We start from the raw sequence: 22253 nt of genomic DNA on the forward strand, positions 1-22253 counted from the left end.
TGTGGCATGGGAGGAACGTTACAGTGGTGTATTACATCTTAGGTAGGAAATCAGAAAGGACTGTAGATTTTATACTGCCAAATTCACTTTGTTTTTACTTACACTGAACAGTAATGTTTTCTGAAACAGAATGACAGTGTAAGGTCTCCTATTGCTCCAGCACTGTATCAGTGTCCTGCACCATGATTAAGCCCATCCCAGCAGCATTAACCCATTAGCCTGACTGATGCCCCTATCTGTCAGCCCCTGCAACCAGAATATCCCCATTGCTACCCATTGGCTCAGCCTTCAAGCCCTTCCCCCAGTAGAAGATAGGCTTAATCTGCATCCTTCAGCTGTTTCACTTTTCCATTAACTGCATACGAAACCCCACATCTACCCCTTTAGAAAAACCCAAATGAAAAGGGATTAACTCCCAGTCTGTAGTTTTATACCACTATAAAACCAATGTTTTCACTCTGTAATCCTCTGCTGTGTGGCTGCCACTTGGCTTTTCTCAATAAACTGCTTATTGATGCATTAAATATCCAGTGCTGTAGCTGGCCCTCCTTCTCCGACCCCTGCAGCAGCATGTTTCAGAGCTTTCTCTACTACAATCCTGTAACAATACTAAAGCACAATTAACCCCATTAATGCTGTTTAGAGTAGCAGTACTGGGAAATATAAGATCTTATAGAATAAGCAAAATAAATACACAGGATTCCTGACTGCATGACAATAGAAGAGTTGCAGTCCAATCAAAAAATCAGCCATGGCTACAGACAACATAAAGACACTTCTTTATATTAGAAATAAGTGGTACAGGTATAGGACCACTTATCCGGAAACCCATTATCCAGAAAGTTCTGAATTACATAAAGGCCATGTCCCATAGGCTCCATTATAAGCAAATAATTCTAATTTTTAAAAATGATTTCCTTTTCTCTATGATAATAAAATAGTACCTTGTATTTGATCCCAAGTAAGATATAATTAATCCTTATTGAAGGCAAAACAATACTATTGGGTTTATTTAATATTTAAATGATTTTTAGTAGACTTAAGGTATAAAGATCCAAATTATGGAAAGATTCCTTATCTGGAAAACCCCATGTCCCGAGCTTTCTGGATAACAGGTCCAATACCTGTAGTATAGTAAATATAGTTTTGTTTATTTCAGCTTAAATTACTGTATGATTACCTTTCCAATAACCAATGACTGGGGGAGTTGAGAGGCATGGATAAAGGGGGATTCCTCTGTGAACCTCCCTCCCATACATGAGTGCAAAGAATCTTTAATGTCGAGGGAATACACAAACTATATTACCCAAGCCTCTGGTTGCAGCATATAATAGGGGTCATTTATGACTTGGAAAGAAGTACTAAAATCCAGTGCAAGGTTCACAGGAAAACAACTGCCCCAGGCAGAAATGTTATGTGGATGAACAGTAAGGTGCACACTCGTGCAATTCTGCCCCAAGGAATTGTAATTGACCCCTGTTAAATAGTTAACTTTGACAAATAGGGATCAAAGGTCATTAGTTGTGCTGTACTTACCGACATAATAAAGAGACTCCTATACAAATTGCCTCTACTTCATAAAATTACTTTGTAAGAAAATACAGGACATGTATGTATAATGATTGCATGGATAGAAATTTCCTTAGTTGGTGTTTCTGGTCCTTTAAGGAAATATTGGGGCACCAAGTACAAAAAGTAACTTGTCGAAAGGTTAGCTGGAAACATGAGATATACAAAACTATATGACTTTTAGGCACTAGGAACATTAAATCTATACTGTGATTTCTCTGGACTGCATTTGAGGAAAAAAAGCATTTTCAAAGATGCCTCATGCTGTTCTGAAACGCTTGAAGTGCACATATTATTGCAGGCATTAAGTTGGAAAATGGCATTTCAAAAAGCGAAAAAAACACTGTACAGAGAATCATTTTTTACTTATTTTTAACAAATCTGCATTAGAGCCACCGTAATATAATGCCATGCCTGTGCATAAACAGCTAATGAAACATACATGCTCACGCTGTGATATTAACATGATGTACATGTGCTATCAGCTACAAGCAATCGGAATATGGAGCTGTGTGCCTACAATCCAATCTACAGCACTTTTCCTACTGAGTCATATTTTTCAACCTCTGTTGGGAAATTATCCATATCGAGTGCAGCAAGGAGCAGCAGAAAGTGATAATAAAGACTGTACTGGAAATGGCATCTGAATTATTGAGCACTGCGAGGAAAAGGGCATGCGTGCAATTTAAAGGAGTTTTTTTACTTGTTGGCCTTGGAGGACTGAGGAAATAATTTGTCTGACATGAGTCAATGGAAATTAAAATAAAGGAGTGGCCATGCATCATTTAAAATAATTTCAGTGTTATAAAATGTTTCATTAATTGTCTTTGATACAGAGATACTGTTATACCCTGAAATTAGTGTTTAATGTAATGTCCAATATATCCATTTACAATACTATAAACATCATATAAAGAGTAAAATGAAAATGACCATCATTGGGCACATCACTACAAACAATGGAGATAAGCAAATGACATTTTTTAAGCCAGGACTATTGAAAATGATTAGGGTTCCCTCATATTTGACAGCCTTTACATGAATAATATTAACCCTTTTAAAACTAAACATCTGGACACCAGAGTATCCCCGAAATCAATATATTAATTGATCTATGTGGTTAATTTACTATCATCCCAATGCTATGTATTTCTGAATTTAAATTTAAATGGCATTCTCCTCTACCACTTTTTTTTTCTATTTGTGAACACTAAAGCCAAAATGTATCTTCAAAGAAGATTCTTTGAATGTTTGTAAGATTACCATAAGATGCAGTTCCTTTACTGACCACAAAAATGGCTTCTGGGGTTTGAGTAGGGAGGTAAAAGTGATCCCAAGTCAACCACTGCAGACAAATAGAACCTTGGAGATGGGCAAACTGAGCCTTGAAGGCAGCAACACTGAACCTTGGAGGCAGGGAAACTGAACCTGGGAGGCAGGCGCATTGAACCTTGGATGCAGACAACTTGAGATTTGGAGGTAGGCAAACTGAATCTTGGAGGCAGGAAATGAACCACAAGGTAGGCAGAGTGAACCTTTTAGGTAGGCAACTTGAAACTTGGAGGCAGGCAACTTGAAACTTGGAGGCAGGCAACTTGAAACTTGGAGGCAGGCAATTTGAAACTTAGAGGTAGGCAAGCTGAACTTTGGAGGCAGGCATATTAAACCCTGGAGGCAGCAAATGAACCATGAAGGCAGGCAAACTGAACTTTGGAGGAAGGCAACTTAAACCTTGGAGAAGGCAACTTGAAACTTGGAAACACATAATGGTATGCAGGACCCCAAAATGAGTTTTTGATTAACTATCTTCTGTTGCAATTACATTAGATCTGATCTAATGGGGCAGCAGTACCATAGAGACTTAATTGAGAATTGAGACTTGAATCATATTGCCAAATTAGTGCACTCAGGCCATTCACATATGGTCAGATTACACAATGTCCAAATAGCCTGAAAATCCTCATATATATGGCTTAACATATTTGTGTTCTGCTAATTGTCTTTCTTTTAATAGCCTCCTGGCTGTCTCACTTGTGCAGAGTACACTCAGGGGCTGATTCACTGAAGGTCGTTAACTATTAACGCATAGTTTTATGCGTTAAAAAGTGCTTGTTAATTAAAAATTCATCAAAGTAATTTTGCATGTGTTACTACTCATATTGCATGCGCAAAAAGCTCAATTATCGCAATGCATTATGTCCATCGCATTGCGATAATTATCTAATAGAAATAATACTAACGCATAATTCACAGAAGTGTTTCAAGTGTTTGAAGTGTTTCAAAGCATGAAATGTGGCGATAATCAGTGCTAATATTAACTTTTATTTGGAGTAGGCTTTACTAAAAAAAACATTGCAGTCCATGGGCGTTTGTGAACATAACATGGAGTTTGCAGTCGGATTTGTGTTGGATTATGAAGAAGAGAATCAAGTATGTGATCGTCCTAAAGTGATGCATGCTCGAGTTTTCAGGGAAAGATCAACTCTAGAGGGATTATCAGAGGCGAAAATAGTGAGGCGGTATAGGTTAAACAGAGCAGCAATCTATGGCCTGTATGAGGTACTGGAGCCTTATCTGCAGCCACTAGCACGCAGAAGCCATGCTGTTTCTGGCATAGTCAAACTTCTGTGCTCCCTTCATTTTTTTGGCACAGGAAGTTTTCAGAAAGTTGGAGTGATCTACGGGGGAGTGTCAAAGCCCACATTTTCACGTTGTGTAATAGCGTGCACTAATATCGCGTGCTACCAAATAACGCATAAATATATTGTGTGCTTTAAAATAACGCTTAAAAATATGTCATTGCAAGATAAATAACGACAATAAAATTGCTTCTTAATTCGGACAAGTGTCCTTTTTGTGAAATGATCGTTAATTCTCAAAATATAAAAAGGGGTAATATTTTAAGCACGTGCTAAAAATAACACTCGTTTTTTCGGCCTTTAGTGAATCGGCCCCTCAGTGTTGGACTGGCCCATAGGGATACCAGGAACACTCCTGGTGGGCCCTCCTAATTCTAACAATTTGGCCTAATTTATGGTCATTCCCTATTTCTTTATGGGAACAAAGAGACTAAATATAAAGAAGAATAGATTATATGTAAAGTATGTAAAGATAAAAAAACTATGAAAATATAGAGGTTGAGTGAGAAGTGAATGAAAAATAGTTTGGAGAGTGGGCCCATGGTCTAGGGTTTTAGGGTTTTCTGTTGGCCCCTGGGGTCCCAGTCCAACACTGAGTACACCGATAAGACAAAAAACAGTTAAACAAATATTTAACCTGTATGTCCTTTCCCCTCAGCATTGAGAAATATTTTTTACACCAAAATGCCAATATATATAGATTCTGATCAGTCCAAGATAAATCATCTCTACATGAAGATTATATAGACTCTTACATTAAAGTAGCTATTTATTGATTAGCAAAGGTAAATTGAAACAAATCTAAATGAATTTGAAATGGAAAGAGAATTTCACTTATGCTGATAAAGTGTGCGTACCTGTGTGTGTGTATGGATGCATGTGTGTATGGATGCGTGTGTGTATGGATGTGTGTGTGTATGGATGCGTGTGCGTGCATGTGTGTGTGTATGGATGTGTGTGTGCATGTGTGTGCATGTGTGTGTGCCTATGTGTGTGTGTGCATGTGTGTGCATGTGTGTGTGCCTAGGTGTGTGTGTGCATGTGTGTGTGTGCATGTGTGTGTGCCTATGTGTGTGTTTGCATATGTGTGTCGTGTGTGTGCCTATGTGTTTGTGTGCATGTGTGTGTCGTGTGTGTGCCTATGTGTTTGTGTGCATGTGTGTGTGCCTATGTGTGTGTTTGTGCTTGTGTGAGTGCAAACCCATGAGCATTAAAGCAATGAAATAAATAACTGTAATGCACCTTGCAATGACCTCTTGTGCTGTCATTTTGTGCCCAATAAAAAGGTGAATGAAATATCAGTGATTAAATAATGGAAAGGCAAGTAAACTAAAGACCTTGTGTAAGAATATACTGGAAGTCTTTATCTTTATCTTTGTCTGAACTGACCAATAATTACATCCTTCAAAGATTAAAAGGCTATTTGCATTGATATCAATTACTTCTTTAGCTGCCGGCATAACTTAACATAAATTCCAAATATCTGCCCCTTCCCCTAATAATACATGTGATATTTGTCGGCATGTCAACTTCAGCTCTGTTAATTATATTTTGTAAAATATTCAATAAACAATATAAAAACCCTAATAATACATTATCCCATTAAAGATTTTTTAGGTCGTACCCCATACGACCCAATGCCTCACTGAGGTGCCTCTGTAAGCACCAAGATACATAGGGCCTCACTGTTTCATTAATCCAATCTCTTGTAGACCAAAATATATGTTCATCTTAGTAAGTACTGAGCATTTAAAGGTGCAACTTAAAGGAACAGTAACACCAAAAAGTGAAAGTGTATAGAATAAGTATATATTGTACTACTGCCCTGCACTGGTACAACTGGTAAAACTGGAAATGTATATAAACAAAGCTGCGGTGTAGTCCCGGGGGCAGCCATTCAAAGGAGAAAAAGCACAGGCGCATAGCAGATAACAGATAAACACTATTGTATTCTAGAGAGGTTATCTGTTATCTGCTATGTAACCTGTCCCTTTTCTCCTTGTATCCATCTTGAATAACTGCCCCGATGGCTACACAGCAGCTTACCGTATATACTCGAGTATAAGCCGATCCGAGTATAAGCCGAGGTACCTAATTTTACCTAAGAAAACTGGAAAAACTTATTGACTCGAGTATAAGCCTAGGGTGGCAAACACAACCGCTACTGCTAAGTTTCAATAATCAAATAAATAACAGATAAATAAATAGATAACTTTAGGGAAAGAAAAATGCTACAGCAGCAGACGAAAGCAAGTTTAGGAAGGCTAAGGAAGCTGCCATACTTATTATCAAGTACTTGGACCCCAGTGTACAAGTCCCACCATAGTACTACAATAGTAGTTACAAGGTCAAAATAATTCTTGATGCTGGACTTAATACAAATTTATTTTTGTAAATAACAAGTTATTGTACCAATTACTTACTCTGGCTCATTGTACCCTTGTTACATAGTTGCTTTTACCCCAAGATTTTACCCATTGGACCCTATAATACTGGGGGCCCAAAACAAACACACCATTTGGTTTTCACAAACTGGCAGAGTTGTTTACACTACCAAGTTACCAACAGATGGGCAAACTAATATGCAAGAGATGGACTGCTTGCGTATGGCCTGCATTCTGAGCAGGCATTTCCTCTCCTATCCTCTCTTGCTGTCAGGCAGGGTATTTACAGAAGGTATTGTATAATTAACCTTACTTGCGCTCTGAGGATAGGTGCAAGGAAAGGTGTAAGAATGTACCTGCATCTGGCAGGCGCTCGATTAAACGAATTGCCATACGCTGTCTTCAAGCGCGCACACGTGTGTGTATGCTCCGGCGCACAGAGACATTTGCGCACATTCGGCGGCGCACGGACCCACCTGCGCATCCGGCGGCACACAGACCCGCCTGCACATCCGGCGGCACAAAGACTTGCCTGCACATCCGGCGGCACAAAGACTTGCCTGCACATCCGGCGGCACACAGACCCGCCTGCACATCCGGCGGCACAAAGACTTGCCTGCACATCCGGCGGCACAAAGACTTGCCTGCACATCCGGCGGCACACAGACCCGCCTGCACATCCGGCGGCACAAAGACTTGCCTGCACATCCGGCGGCACACAGACCCGCCTGCACATCCGGCGGCACACAGACCCGCCTGCACATCCGGAGACGCAAGGACCCTTGTGCACATTCGGCGGAGGTAGGGGGGTATACTCGAGTATAAGCCGAGGCTTACTTTTTGAGCACATTTTTTGTGCTAAAAAACTCGGCTTATACTCGAGTATATACGGTATTTATATAGACTATAATAGTGTTCCTGAAGCAAACACAAAACTTTTACCAGTGCAGGGCAATAGTATATTATATTTTAATTAATTTAAAAAAAAACTTTCATTTTTTGGTGTTACTGTTTCTTTAATCTTCACTTGCATATTGCCTTTAGGCTCTCATATCATGTATTGACTGGTCAGTGACTGGAGAGGAAGCCTATATTCACTGGAATGGAACCCTTGTTGAGGCAGGAAGGAATCAAACAGGGTTTCAAAATTTAAATAGACTTTTAGAAACAATATATGGTTCAGTGAGGCACAATAGAACTTTAAAAGGGAGACAATTAACAAAAATGAAAGTGTTTGTTTTGACTTAAAACAGCGTATATGGTTTAGTGAATTTATTTTAAAATAATTACTGAGGCCTGCGACCTACTGTACTACCTTAGATTATTGCTCAAATGAGAGCCATGTCATCCAGCACCATTTATATAGGCCAGCCAGTGTTAGGGCAGCTTCTGTTGAGTTCACTGTAGTTGGTGAGAGCCAGAAGCAGGCCAACTAGTTGAGCAACTGGAGGAAGGAAGGGGTTAGAACCCCGGCAGTGCTTGCCTGGTATAGACACAAGTTCAGAGTCATAGGGCTAGGAAGGCCCTTGTATTACATAGGTGGGACCCCTTTGGTGCATGCTTCAACCTGTGCTGGGCACCTACAGGAGACACATACATGAACAGATTTAAGCCCCTCAGACCATTTCAGCAGCTCATATGACTTTGTATGGGTCCCTATAAGGGGCCTATCAGATTTGGCAGATCCAACAGGTTTGATATTCCCAGCGGATCAAGGACTGCATCTGCATGTTGATGCAGTCCTTGATCCTATTGCCTGAACAGCAGCAATTAAGATCTGATCATTGGCCCAAGGGCCAAACAATTAGATCAGCCAGGGAAAGATTTTCTCATATGGTGACCTTAGAGGACTGAATAGAGTCTGTTCCTAAGATTATCTGAAAGATCCATGAAACTCAGCTGGTGTGAGCTAAAGGGTTAATTAGACCATTCGACAGTAACTGTTACCTGCAAACTTGTGATAAATCTCCATGTTCTGATTCTATAAAGTTCTTCCAGACATGTAGGTGAGATTTGCGCTGCCTGCAAGGAAATAACTGTTTAATTTGCTGATTAATGAAATGTACCAACATTATCTGCCAGTAACTATGAGAAAGCAGCATCTTGTTCCTGGCGGCCATAAGAATTAATGGTTGGTTTACATGTAAAACTATAAACACAGTAGTCTGGCAGAGGAAGCTATGTGCTTGGTTTATTTAGCTTTTTTTTTGTAACTCAACATTTTTGTAATAAAACCTTTTCATGTACTTAATATATTGCAACAATACAGTCTGTTATGTTAGGGTTCCCTTTGGTTATTATTCATTTTATTTCACTTTGCTTGACTTTATAACTACATTTGTGAACTATATGTCCTATACTGGTTCACCTTTCTCCCTGGGAGAAAACTATTAAAGCCAAGACTCTTGCCCTATTTTTAAGGCCATCTTTTTATTGCATCTGTTTCATATTTAACAGATAATTACGCTAAAAAATGTGTTAGTGTTAATAAAATACTACAGGCTTGACCCACAAGAGCCACAACACAGTCAATGTTTGGGCGAGTACTACAAGCTTCATTTCCCGGTCAGTGGAAAGGAATCTATGGCGATTGATAGTGATATTAAATGACCCAATAGGATTATTTTGCCAACAATATGGATTCATGCAGCTTAGTTACCATCAAGTACAAGGAATTGTTTTATTATTACAGAGAAAAAGGAAATTTTCCATATTAGAATCATTTGCTTAAAATGGAGTTTATGGGAGATGGTTTTTCTGTAATTCTGAGCTTTCTGGATAATGGATTTGCAAAATGTGTTTGTCGCGGCTACTGCGGGACTATTTTTACACATGCAACATTTTTTTTAAAAGTCAGAAGTGTAAAAAAAGTTGCACGGAACTTTTTTCTTTCCAAAATGGGACTTTCCATTGGGTTATGTCTGTATAGCTCAATTTTTATTGGCACTGCTAAAACCTATAACTTATTTTTAAACATAAAACACATTTCACAAAATACCAACCCAAAGAGAATTTCCACTTGTTTTATGTTTGGTAGTCTGGCACTTTGTCTTTTTTCATTGCTTCCTGCAGTGTAAACCATCCCAGAGGTAATGTGGCTTTTGTATACATAAAAGCAAATGGAATTTGCCCTTCTCTGTTCTAGCGTATTTCCTTTAGCAGACATTGATAAAGAAATAATTACGGAAGCCGTTACTGTAGCACCATGCAGATTTTTTTCAAAATTCACAAGTGTGATCAGCAAAAAGAGAAATAGATTTCCAATATCATGGAGAGGTAATTTCTCAGCGAGCTTCATGTCTTCCCCATTTCATTTGAGTCCTTTGCCTAGTAGCAGACATTAAAGGTCAATCATGAAACAAAGCAGCAGAATCCATCCAGATATTAACAATGGCACTTTATGCAGAGAAACGGGGACAACTGTGAGCTAAATGATAGTGACAGCCCTGATTTTGCCCATTAATTGTACTGACCTTTCTACTGGCAAAAGTTTAAACAGACCCTGAATATGAAATGATAATATAAACTGTCAGATATTAGGCAGCGAGAAATAGTGACACCTTAATGCAGAATATGTAGAGATGATTCCTTCAGCTCAAGTTGATGTTTCGTCCTTAATATTTCAGTAAATAAGTGTAAGGAATCCTCCAAACAGGTTTTCTAGGCTGAAAACTCAATCAAGGATACTATTCCTTAGACCACTGGTGCAGAAGCCTTATATCTCTATACCATGTATGTTAATTAAAGGAGAGGAAATATTGAACCATGGGGGGGGGGGGAGGCATCCACCAGTAATTACAATTACTTACATGTTTCCCGGGGCAAGTGCTCCTGTTAGCAGAAAACTGCACCGGCCTGGGGTATTTCTGTGTGAGTAATCCTCTTCCTGCCTCCTCTTTCTTCACATGGGTGTGAAAAGGCAAACTTTAACAAAAAAGCCGGCTTTTTTACACTAACAAGACATGTCGGAAGCTCATGAAAAAAATATAATAGTATATATAAGGGCTGATTCACTAAAGTGCATTCATTTTTATCGCATGTTTTTTTGCGTTAAAATAGACACGAAAATTAACGTGCGATTCACTACAGTATTACCGCATGCTTTAAGTCGCACATCGCATGTGTTAATTTACGCGCAACCGCATGCGTTAATTCGCGTGTCGAAATATCGCATTAACACCTACTTGAGGCAGGCGGTAATTATAGAAAAGTACAGTTAATGAGCTTTTGGCAATAAAATACGGACTTTGCAGTGGGATTTATTCAAGTCTGTGTTGGCCCTAGAGTGATGTAGCCTCCAGTTTGCAGGGAAATGGGCATTTTCAGTACAGTAATTTTCCGCAAGTATTGGCATGTATGGCTAACATGGTGTGCGTTTATTCGCACAACTATTTATACGCGGCGACTATTTATATGCGCTACTATTTATATGAGGCTACTATTTATATTCGGCTACTATTTATATGCGCTACTATTTATATGAGGCTACAATTTATATGCGGCTACTATTTATATGCACTACTATTTATATGAGGCTACTATTTATACACGGCGACTATTTATATGAGGCTACTATTTAAATGAGGCTACTATTTATATGCGGCGACTATTTATATGCGCTACTATTTATATGCGGCGACTATTTATATGCGCTACTATTTATATGAGGCTACTATTTATATGCGGCTACTATTTATATGCGCTACTATTTATATGAGGCTACAATTTATATGAGGCTACTATTTATATGCGCTACTATTTATATGAGGCTACTATTTATACACGGCGACTATTTATATGAGGCTACTATTTATATGAGGCTACTATTTATATGCAGCGACTATTTATATGCGCTACTATTTATATGCGGCTACTATTTATATGCGCTACTATTTATATGAGGCTACTATTTATATGCGGCTACTATTTATATGCGCTACTATTTATATGCGGCTACTATTTATATGCGGCTACAATTTATATGCGCTACTATTTATATGAGGCTACTATTTATATGCGCTACTATTTATATGAGGCTACTATTTATATGTGCTACTATTTATATGCGGCTACTATTTATATGCGCTACTATTTATATGCGGCTACTATTTATATGCGGCGACTATTTATATGCGCTACTATTTATATGCGGCTACTATTTATATGCGGTACTATTTATATGCGGCTACTATTTAAATGCGGCGACTATTTATACGCGCTACTATTTATATGCGGCTACTATTTATATGTGCTACTATTTATATGCGGCTACTATTTATATGCGGCGACTATTTATATGAGGCTACTATTTATACGCAGCGACTAATTTATACGCAATAAAAATTTTACCGCATGCTATAAATAGCGCATGTTTTAACGCACTTTAGTGAATCGGCCCTATAGTGTACTACGTCTAAATCAGTGCAGTAAAGTGCAATCAGAAAGGTTGTAAATATAAAATGTGGTGACAAACTCCTCCATCAACACAGTATGGTAGGTATACTAAACAATAATTGACTGTCTGGCCAAGGTCCCTTAAAAGGGAACACAAGATAGTGTAACACCATTTATTTAAAATAAAAACTCTGTACACTACAGGCTACTTACAATTGTACAAAGTATTAGGCAGTCATATGAACGTACAGCTCCATAAGCCGGCACATCAAAGTACAGCTCGACACATTTCGCTTGATAACTGTCACGCTTTTTTACTCTGCTCTGCATGCATCTGCTCCTGGAATTTTGTAGAAAGGAGGTACCCATAGGCGGAGGGTGAATTTTTTGTTTGGGGAGGCTAAAGATGGGCCATATATAATATAATAATAATATAATAATATGAGACTTAGTGGATTCGCTGCTGGTGTGAAAAATTATGGCAATAGATCTATACTGTGGGTAACTAATCTACTAAAAATAGTGCTTCAGCTTTGTGAAGTAGCGCAACTGCCTTGTGAGTCTGGCAACACACAGTATGTTAAGATCAAAGACCCTGGGTGGGAAAAATTTAAAAAATGTACTTTTTCTTGGTGCTTTAGCACAAGGCTGCTTACCCCCAGTTCTGGCCCTGCTTTAGTGGAATGACGCACCCTTCTCTGCCAAATAAACCCTTCTATTGTGGAGCATTGACATGACCTAGGGAATGTCAGTCAGATCTCTTGTCCATACTGCATTTTTGTGTTTTATTGTCCACAATATCACACAGTGTGTGTGTGTGACTCTGTTGAGACTCACTCACAGTGGGAGACACTGTAACATCTGTCTATCAGTAAAACAGATACTTTCAAAAGCAATGCACAGACTATGGGTTTTAGTATCTCATTTTATGACATATATTAGAATTTTGGAGGTTATTTTGTTGTGTTTGTCATCTAATTATTTTCCTTAAACAGACAATATCTATTTATTTTCATTATGCTGTCAAACTGTGAATTTTATAATGTTGCTATCAATATGTGCTGGTATACACTATATGGTATAAATATAAACTGAAACATCTTTAGTGGATACCTGGATAAATAAGCTATAAAAGATATAATATTAAAAGTAGATTTTTTTTTATTTCAGGTACCTACAATTTATGATGGGGCCACACAAATATGTACATAAACAACTTTGTATTTATTATTTATGTATATATTGTATTTCTACAGACACACAGCATATATGCACCTCTTTATTTTCTTTTCCTGGCCATCAGTGTGCACACCTATGATGATGATCAATGTAAAATATGAGGATCATTCATTTTTTGTTTGTTTGTTTTATTTCCTAGACGCTTTTACCTCTTGACTGCCATTGAATTTACTGTTTTAGAATCAGAAAGTAAAGGGATTTACTTTTGCTAGACTGGGTGGACTAAGCAGGGCCACATTATGTATGGGGCCTGGCAAACCGGCAACTGTAAAGAGCAGACTCTTTACAATTTCTGGTCTGCCAGGCCCCATACATAATGTAAAGTGCAAAAGTGCATCTCAGAGCAAGCTGGTGCCAAAACTACAGAACAAAGGACCTAAACATGTTTCAAGAAAATGGCAGTATATTGAAAGGAAGAGGCTTGAAAAGTGCAATGTTTTAAATTGTGCAGTTACTACAGATCAGTTCTAGTTTCATCATACAAGGCAAAATGCCTTTTACATTCAAGTTCCCTTTAGCAATCTTAAGGGGTCAATTACAATTCCTCGGGGAAAAGCTCTTTTCAGTGGGGCCTGGCTGCACTCTTTACTTAGCGCCAGATAAAAATTTTGATGAACAGTGCAGAGCAAAAGGTAAGTGGGCACAAGGCAGTCACATCCTTACTATATTCTGTAGGGCAGGTGCTAAGTACAGGGGCCTGTGTCCACTTGTGTTCCCTAACTTGGGTATTTGAGACACATACCTTAGGGGGCATTTTTGTGCTTCCTCCTGCCCGCCAGGCCCAGACTGGCAATCTGTAGATTCTGGCAAATGCCAGCGGGGCTGCTGTAAGATGCTATAGACATTCACTATTTATTGGGCTGGTGGGGGCTGTTTTGGTCTCTGTGTACTTGAAATGCCAGGGCCTATTTTGATTCCCAGTCCAGACTTGCTGCTCATCCTTCATGATCACAACATTTCCAAAAGCACAGAAACAGGTCGCTGCACTCTGAGACACAGCCAGAGACCTGCGGCAATTAATCTAGGCTGGAAATCATGGTGCAAAGTGCATAAACCTGCTAGATTGTGTCTGCATTGGCACTTTGCACCATGCCTTCCACATCCTAATTAGCCTGTTTTATATCAACATTGCCCAGTCTTTGCTTCTTAAGGTGTTTAAGTACAATTACCAGTGCCCTCTAAAAGTTAAAGGATGCTAGGTGGTGATAGCTGGAGTCAAACAACAACTGGGCGTCCATTAATGACACTGTTCCAATTTATATAAATAATGAGGACTCCTGCAGTTGGTTTTACCTTGAGCCCCATGACCTCCTACATGCTAAGAACAAATGCTTATATAGCATATAAAACCAGACAACCCCTCACACAGTATTATGAGTCAAATAACACGCCTTTAATCTTAAAAATTGCAGAGCCCTCTTGCGCAGCCTTCGGGGTGATTTATAACAAGCACGGCATCCATAGTAGTTGAAGAGGAATAGGTATTACTGCAGTCACATAGGTGCCAAACAAAAAAGAGACGCTTTCCTTTTTATCTCTCATGTGTTGGATGAAGCTGAAAGCTTCCAGATAGCTGCATTTCGACAGCTTGGAGTTACTGTTGGGAACAGATCCATGTATGGAAGCAAATGCACAAAAGAACAGATAAGCTGATACCCAGCTATGCAAGCCATGTTTAGAGACACTTAAAGGACAAGCATCAGGAGCCCTGTCTTTCTGGTAAATTTAGGGAAGATACTGCATCAGGTCCTTTTCTACGTTGAGCCTTTAGCAGAGCTGCTGGGACGCTGGCAGAGAGGTAAGCCCAAGCTAATGTCTGATGCTGATTGAAAAATGACAAAGCAAATTCCCATTTCCCAGAGACTGGGAGACAGGCTGCTGTTCTGTCACAGATACGTACTACACCTATTAATGTTCTCTTTTTCTGCTCTAAACTTGGAGCTCTGAGGCTCAAATGCAATCTGTTGACCTAAGTAATGGGTAGGGAGCATGACTAACATCTGTCTGTGTTGTAATTCAACCTGTACAACAGGGGATTGATTGCAGCTTCCCTCATACACGGGGGAATCATTTATAAGTCAGCCTTAATCCACTGCCTGATTTAAGCAAGATATTTGTCTCCTTCTAGATATGTTTCATTGGGCTCTTTATGTCATTCATGTGTCTGCACCTGGCTGTATAAATGTAAACACTGCTAGATATTACTGTTATAACAAGTAGAGGTTGCAAAATATCATTTCAGCTTCATAACTGTTAACTTTAACATCACAATATAAATTATAGCACCTTCAGTATCTGTTGCTGATGTATGGTACAGAGTCGGCCACTCCGGGTTTACCACATGGGCCATTGAGAAAGTTGTTAAAAAAGGCATTATCTTTGGCAGCCTATCACACTTTCCCTTACAGCTTGGAGCTGACTATCGTATTTGTATCTTGTAATATCAGTTAGTCAAATAGGCAGTTCCCACAAGGTACCTGTAGGAGGGAACCCCAGGAGGTACAAATACATCACAACTTGTTACTAGTTGTTGTGGTTTCTTTATTTGCCTTTTTTTGGAGTCAGATGTATTAATATTCAGATTTGGGAGTTTTTGTAAACCACAAGGAAACTCATTTACATGAAAGCCACAACCATATTGTCATTTATTAAGAGATCCAATATACAGGTATGGAACCTGTTATGCAGAATGCTCGGGACCTGGGGTTTTCTGGATAAGGGATCTTTCTGTAATTTGGATCTTCATAACTTAAGTCTGCTAAAAATAATTTAACTGTTTTATTATTAGAGAGAAAAAGAAAATCATTTTTAAAAATTAGAATTATTTGCTTATAATGGAGTCTATGGGAGATGGCCTTTCCATAATCCAGAACTTTCTGGATAACAGGATTCCGGATAAGGGATCCCATACCTGTATATGAAGACAAAAAGAAGAACACAAAAACTGCAAATTTGTCATGGTTTTTCCATTTTTCTTACAAATTTTTGCTGACTTACAAATAAAAAAATACTGAAAACCTCTAAAACCACAAATTAAATAAGGATTGTTAAAATTTGACTGGGACAGCTGCCATTGACTACATGACCTCAACTTTTGGCATATTTTTTACATTTGTGTTTTTCATGGTTTTGACGCATAATAATGGCACAAAAGTTACATTTTTTGCATAAAAAATTAAGTGGTAGTGCAAAAAAAAAAACCACAAAACGTAAAAAGCGTAAAAAAAAACCCCAAAATTAGTAAATGGTCCCCTTAGTGTATAGGATGTTTTGCCAAAGTAATAACTACAGCTGCCTGTGCTGCTGTACACAGCCCCTTAGATAATAATCACATTGTTTCCAAAAACATCCATGTTTAACATCAAATACCCCTTCTGGAATCCTTACAGCCTAAGGTGCCATCACATTCACTCACATTCACTCAAGGGGCAATTTCCTCAAACAGTAAAATAATGTAACTGCCATGTCTGGGTGATGCCTCCTCCAAAGTTATTGCCTTGGAAGCCAAGTCAGAATTCTACTGTTTTATATCTTAATCTGGCAAATGGAGGCACTGTTTCAGCAGAGTGTATGTATGATATTTAATTTTACCTCAGCATAGAAGGCAATGCTCATATATAAATACAAATGTTTATATCAATACAACTCTGTTAGCAGGGATATTAAAATTGAATTAGTAAATTAATGAAATTGTGACTGTGCTAAGGAAATTGGACTATAAGCAATATTGGGAGTCTTGGCAGAGACTAATGTCTGGGACTAAACATACTACGCAATTTGCCAGCACTAATTAAATTAAGGATAATAACAGAGTGCCTGGCTGGTCAAATGGTTTGGGCCATTGTGATCAGAGGCAATGGAATGAATATTTTCTATTTTTGGTAGGGTATTTCTAGTTGAGAAACAATAGTTCATCTAGGTTTTTTGCCTTGCCTTTGATATTTAAGGGCTTATTTATGACCACGAGTGCTCGTGCTAAAGAGATGCTGGTATAGAAGTATTGACACCATTCATAAAAGACATGATCATTGCCCTTCTTTGTACTTGTACAAGGACCAATGCACCCATCCAGCCTGCTCTGATGAATTATGCACAAATGTACACATTGAGGTATTACCACTACCCTAAGCATGGAGGTAATTCCATGGTTCACCTGGCAGGCTGTGTCAATAGCCCAATAGCCATAACTTATTAGCAGCAATGATGTTAGAATTCTGGGGAGAAAAAAAAAAACATTGCATTGTTGGAATAAACAGTTTAGCACCCTGGTCTGTGTTCATAAATGAACCTTACGGCGATTTAATAACATATAATATCAGAAAAACATAGTGCTTAATAGGGCGGTTTATTCTCTGGTAAGAGAATGAACAGTGTATTTACGGGTGACTAGTCCTTTGTAATCATCAATGTAGCAATGTCTGTGTATAATATTAAATTACTAATTACTGTTATAATGTGTAAGCAATAGTTATTGTCTTTGGCAGATGTGAGCTTAGTTCATTATTACTGCATAATTATGGTTTATTTAGCAAGGTTATTAAGAGTATCAGGTTTTGTTTTTCTCCTGTTGAAAGCCCTTTTGACATTGTGCACTTTAGGTAAGGAATGCAGACGAAGCATCTGGCATACACTGCCACACCCTTTTTTTTACATGAAAACGTGTGTTATGTGCACAAACTGCATCAATATAGGCTCATCCATCTATATATGGTTAGCTTAGTCTATAAAACTGGGTGAATCAAATACAATGACAGTAGAACTGTGAGTGCAAATGAAGCCCTTGCCATTTGAAGTTGGCCCCTACCCCCCAGCTGATTGGAGTCCTCCATTGACAAGGCTTATAGTCATGAATAAATGCATGACCATGATCTATTAGATAGTACACTGATCAATCAGAACTCTTGTTCATTAACCCATACCGATAGAGTTATAAAAGGCCAGTTTGGGCAAAAGCCACATTGGTCATTGATTCTCACCATGTGTCACTAGATTTAAATATTATAGGGATCGGTCAAGAAACCAGTTGATCACAGATTTTGTCATTTTTCCAGTGATAAACAATTTTATTGAATTATCTGTTAGCAAAGTAAAATTGAGTACAGGTATCCAGAAACATCTAGAAATCTCAGAATTACAGAAAGGCCATCTCCGATAGACTCCACTTTAATCTAGCCATTCCTTTTTCTTAATAATGATTTACTTTTTTAGTGATGAGCGAATCTGTCCCATTTTACTTCACCGAAAAATTTTGCAGCAAATTGTTGCGCCCACTTCCAGAAGAAATCCACCAATGGCAAAATGAGGAATTTTGCAGCAAATCCATGCGTGGTGAAAAATTTCCCTAATCACTATTCCTTTTTTCGTTTTAATACTAAAACAGTAGGCTGTACTTAATCCCAACTAAGAATCAATTAATCCATAATGGAGGCAAAACAATTCTATTGGTTTATTTAATGTTCAAATGATTTTGTAGACCTATGGTATGGAGATCCAAATTATGGAAATCCCCAGGATACAAACATTCTGGATAACATGTCCCATATCTGTATAATTAATTAGCCTTATCAATTCTAAATAATTAAGCATTTAAAACTTCCTCTACAACATATATTAGCGTTAAAAAAATAATTTTCTTTATGTCTATAGGGCTGATTTACTAAGACACGAATTTGAATTCGAATTGGAAAAATTCCGATTGGAAAACGAACATTTTGTGACTTTTTCATATGTTTTGCGATTTTTTCGGCGACTTTCCGACTTTTCGGAAATTATCGCGACTTTTTCGTTACCAATACGATTTGCGTGAAAAAACGCGAGTTTTTCGTAGCCATTCCGAAAGTTGCGATGTTTCGCGCAAGTTTTAACACTACGGAAAAATTGCGACTTTTCGCGCAAGTTTTAACGCTACGAAAAATCGCAAGAACTTTCGGAATGGCTACGAAAAACTCACGTTTTTTCGCACAAATCGTATTGGTAACGAAAAAGTCGCGAAAATTTTCCAAAAAAATCGCAAAATACTGATCATCTTTACGAAAAAAACGCAATCGGACGCATTCGGCCAGTTTGTGGGTTAGTAAATGTGCCCCTATGTGTTGTTAATATCCCTTACTAAATTCCAACAAATCTAAGGCTTCTGTGAGTGAAAAATGATGTTGTTATCTACTTGCACAGTATGGCAGTGACTGCTGCCCTAGACTCTAAACAAGTCATTTGGCCTTTAATGGCACCACAATTTGTAAAGTAGGTTGAATGGAAACCAAGTTGGTTATTGCTGGAATTTTTTTTTTTTCTTTACAAGTTTAAGATGATTTCAGGCTGTTTATGAAAGCTGTGACTTCTACTCTTTTATATATTCACAAATCACTGGATGATGTCCATGCATGACATTCTAAGTAAATGATACTTCTTTTTTACTGGATGATGTGATATGGAACTCAATAATGGGAACAGTTAATGGTCCCGAGGGGCCATATCAAAAGTTAAAGATTATTTGTGGAAAAAACTTTGATGGAAAAATGACCAGGCAAGTATGTTATCTCAGTTCTATTCTTATTCTATGGCACAATGACCTTATCTTCTGACAAGGTTGTAGACCTTATCCTATGTACGACGATGGCATGTTTCTGGGGTAGGCTAGATAAGCACAAGCTATGCTCTGTCACATAGCGGAAATTCACACCTAAAGATAGTATAGTAAGACATGGGCATGTATAGCTGTAATTGTTGCTCGGAGCTAACTCTGTTCAGAGAACACAGACACAAATAGTAACGATTAATATATTATGCACTGATCAACCTACATAAGTGCCTGGTTATATGTCTGTAAGATTGTGTTCAGGATTGAAAGTCATAGGTTAATGGAATGGATTTATGAATGCACCAATGCCTCTGTTTTTGTGTTTTATCCTCTTCTCTGTTATTTCTTTCTGTCCTCCAATGTACTCTGAAAAAATGTTTAAAAAATACTGCATGGATTAAGAATAGTTATAATTCCCTGTAATTACCTAGCCCATGTCCTAAGGGCTATGGCACCCATGGTTGTCGGATCATCATTACACATCATACCAAAGCTTGCCATGGGTCAGTTCTCACTGAAAGAGCTGGTGGCTGCCGCAAGTAATACTTACATTTAGCAAAATTGGAAGGAATTCAATGCAAAGATTATACTCCGAGAGCATTGAAGATAGCATTTCCTAGAAATACTCTTTGGAGTACAGTAAGCCTTAGGGCCACAGTTCTTCCTAAAAGTCATTGCTGCACCCATGCAACTGTCTGTAATGCAAATACATATTATAGAACTTAATATGTAAAGCTGACAAAATTGGCATGCATCAATCAAGTGTTGGATGTATCGCGGTGATTTTAACAGAGCAAATTTAGGGAACATGAATTTACCCATGAACATGGAGACATTTTGGTGACACCAAACACATGATCAATATCCCAGAACTGCCAATGCATATAGGGTTTAAAGAGATGGATGAGCACCCTCTAGCTGCCACTCATTAGTGCTCACAGCACTAGGAATTGTCAAGCAAGCTGATAAAGTAAATAAATCAGTGTAAAGCCTGCTAGTACAAACATTTAAAGGTTGCTCAAATAAGAGACGTATCCACATTACTTCCCTTAATGTACAACATAATAGTAGAGCTGTTTTATATTTGTTTTGGCAATTTAGTTCAATAATTTAGACTTTTAAAGTCCTAACGTAATAATGAATTAGGGTAAGATTTAAAGTTTCCTCCTATTTGCTGTCTGTCTTATATTCTTGAAGTTATGTGATAACTAAGGGGGCTTGGCCAATTACTGGACCTCAAAGGGGAGCTTGGCCAATTACTGGGCCTCAAAGGGGAGCTTGGCCAATTACTTGGCCTTGGACGAAAAAACAAAAACCACTGCAATAACCTATAAACTTATACCTTGCTTTCTGCTTCCAATAAAATATAATAAATGTAAGATAAATGCTACTTATAGATATAGCATGTCTTCCATTTAATGTGATCATGATAAATGGGATAAAAAAAGCATAATCTATGGTTACTAACGACTGCAGTGAATTTGTTTAATCAGTCCTTCCAGCAACCCACAGGCCAAGCTCACCTTTTCCATATTTATATACATTTCTAAATATTTATTTTGCAGCTTTCTTGTCTGAGGGTATGATCTATGTGATCCCAATGCACAATTAGCTGGGGGTGGTCCATGGCTATCATGGGGATGTTTATAGTGAGCTGAGACGACAAAGAGTGACTGGCATTCTTTCATTTTCCGATTTTACTGGAACGTACCATTTTGACCATGGACAAACAAATTACACTTAAAGCAGGTTTGGAATTTCTATATTTAAGTGAATGTTGACCTTAATAAAACATCCAACGATGTTCACAATCACTTCACTAAAAACGACAAAAACATCATAATTATATAGAATAGATAAAGAAGCTATCATTCTATGACTAGGGAGCTTAAGTAAAATTTATTCGCCACTCTCTTTCTTGTACAAAAACTCAGCTAGGTTGGTTGGTTCTTTGGTCATATAACCATTAGGTAGAGTAGGCCATTAATGACTCCATGAGCCTGTCATCTAATAGAGTTCATTTCTTTTTGCACCATAGTTACTATACTCTCTTGAGTAACCATGGAAATATGTATGTGCATTGTTCTATCTGTTGCCTACTTTCTGCACTAAGATGCGGCAAGAACAGGCTATTGTCTACTGTAATATAATGTCTGCATAAACCAACTCAAATGACTTTTCCTGCTGTGCCGATAGTGGCTTGAAATACAGCATGTAGTGAACAGTAATATACAAAGATTTACTCAGCTGAAAGGGAAACGGCTTAGCCCTCTCTCTCTCTCTGGAGTGATTTGCTGGAGTTTATTATCATTACTAGTTTGTAAATGTGCACATCAGAAAGAGTTATGACTAACTTCTAAATAGATTTGCATCTCCACTACCTTGGGAATATGCATTCTCTGAAACTTCTGGATCTTTATAGCAATTTAAGAACTGGTTCCATGTTTTGAT

At 38.1% G+C, this 22253-nt stretch overlaps 1 protein-coding gene across 8 annotated transcripts in view; it reads left to right on the forward strand.

Annotated features, from left to right (window-relative positions):
• The first annotated feature begins 14923 nt into the window (after positions 1–14923).
• The window catches only part of slc8a1 (solute carrier family 8 (sodium/calcium exchanger), member 1), a 273885-nt gene continuing 266555 nt past the window's right edge, over positions 14924–22253 (forward strand). For 4 of the 8 annotated variants that reach the window (XM_012963817.3, XM_012963818.3, XM_004914680.4 and 1 more), the window contains exon 1: positions 14924–15023. The gene's annotated coding sequence lies outside the window, so the exon portion shown is untranslated. The remainder of the gene's footprint in view (positions 15024–22253) is intronic. The other 4 variants (XM_012963815.3, XM_002933887.5, XM_012963816.3 and 1 more) reach the window with 1 other exon arrangement.

Source organism: Xenopus tropicalis, chromosome 5 (genome assembly GCF_000004195.4).
Source record: "Xenopus tropicalis strain Nigerian chromosome 5, UCB_Xtro_10.0, whole genome shotgun sequence".
Taxonomy (NCBI): domain Eukaryota; kingdom Metazoa; phylum Chordata; class Amphibia; order Anura; family Pipidae; genus Xenopus; species Xenopus tropicalis.